Source organism: Charadrius vociferus, unplaced genomic scaffold, assembly GCF_000708025.1.
Source record: "Charadrius vociferus isolate BGI_N301 unplaced genomic scaffold, ASM70802v2 scaffold1028, whole genome shotgun sequence".
In the NCBI taxonomy this organism is placed as follows: domain Eukaryota; kingdom Metazoa; phylum Chordata; class Aves; order Charadriiformes; family Charadriidae; genus Charadrius; species Charadrius vociferus.
Genome location: NW_009649564.1, coordinates 701,121 through 703,038, shown reverse-complemented (window position 1 = coordinate 703,038; position 1,918 = coordinate 701,121).

Below are 1,918 nucleotides of genomic sequence, written 5' to 3'. Positions count from 1 at the left end.
CGGGGGCATTCCCTGAGCCTGTTGGGGATGAGGGAGGAGAGCGTCTGGCTCCCAAAAATAGCACCCGACCCTGCGCCGTCAGCTGGCCCGTACCTTGGCACCCTCCGCCGCTCAGCTACTGCCGGGACTCACTTTCACCTCCCATGAAATATGAATTTCTTGGCTGCAAAGGAAAGAGAAAAATATGTCAGGAATCCATGTTTGGCTTGGCTGCCGGCACCGCGGCGCGCGAGGAGCGCTCGGCGGCCAAAAGGAGGGGTTTCCACCCCAAAACGCCCCGTCATGGCCATCCCCAGCTGGGTTCTCCGCAGGCAGGTGGCTTTGGCTGTGGTCACAGGGTGCTGTGGGAGTGAGGAAACTGAGGAATGGATAGAGATGGGGTCCCGCCTCCCCCTCTCCTGCATCCCAACTCCATCCCCTCCATCCCGGCTGCTGCCTCTGCCCATTGGGGTCCTGTAGACCCGACGCCTTGCAGGGGCTCATTGCAACTGCAGCCAGGATACGGCCCCGAGCAGCAGGAAAATTCCTCACCGGTGTGAGGAAGAGGAGGAAGGGGAGACTGAGGATGGCCAAAGCCCAGACCACAGCCCCGGGCGCGCTCAGGGCACCGGCCAACCTCCGGCAGGCACTGGGAGCCACAGCAGGGCTGCTGCCAGCCTGCGGCCAGCCAAGCCTAATCCTGCCCCCAGCCATGAGCCCAGGTCACCCCCCAACACCATCCCCGACCCTCAGTGCCCCCCAGCTGGGCGGTGATGTGCCGGTCCCCACGATGCCCACCTCCCACCCGTCTCCATCCCGTACCGTGCCGGATCAAGCCACGCTTCTGAAATAACACTCGCCTACATTACACCTTGGGAGTGAATTGGGAAAAGGGTGTTTTTTCCCAAGTTTGGGAAAAGGGGGGGATTTTAAGGGATTGCTGTTACCTCCCTGCCAGCCCCAGGTTCAGCCTCTCACTGCCCTCCAAGAGCATGTGGGTCATATCCAGACACATTGAACCCTGTTCTGACGTTAACCCGTTTTCCTCATCAAATAAAGAGAAAAGCTGGATAAGAGGTCTGGTTCCTGCTCTGGCACGACACAGCGGGTGGAAGCATCTCACCAGGAGGGATGTGACACCTCCCTTGCCAGCCCTGGTCCCCGGGGAGCCCCCGGAGCCTCCTCGTCCCCAAGGAGGGAGGCTGGGATGGGGACCAGGGCTGGCCCCGTGCCTGGGCGCTGCCCAGTATGAAAGGGGCAGGTTTGGGGATGGCTCTTTCTGAGAAAGGCTGGGGGGAAGCTGGAGCATCCCTTGGGCAGAAACCGCAGCGGGAAGGAGCTGAGCTGTGCCGACAGCTTGAAAAGGACTTTGTAAGAGGGGCTGGGAAAGATGTTGGGGGCGGGTACACAGACATGCACTCCTGGATGGGATGGGCTGGCTGTGTCAGGGCAAGGAGCACGGCGAGAAGTTGTTTCCAGCAGATTTTTTTCTGGCCCGAGGAGAAGTTGGAAGGTTATTCAGAAAGTTTGTTTCTTGCTCGCGATGATCCAAAATTGATTTTCTGGATCCGAACGGCTTTGAATTTCCAAGCTGGTGAGAATCCAACTCGCGCTCGGGATCCAGATTTTGCAAACAGTCCTAATCCTTCCTCGGCTTATAATGCAAAATAGTGGAGGAGGGCAGGTCCCTGGGTGGGCACACGGAGCCTGGCAGCTCCCTGGGCACCCCGTGAGATGTGGGGGTGTTGCAAGCCAGCGTCTCGGAGCCGTGCCCGGGGTCTCTCCTGAATCTTCGGGCCACCCAACCCCGAGATACTGCAAGAGGAGGCTGCACGCCTGGCAGAGGGGACGCACCATGGGACACGGAGGAGAGGAGGTGGCCGGGGTGGGGGGAGAGGAGAAGACACGGGATACGGCTCAGCCCCAGGTGGACGTCCCC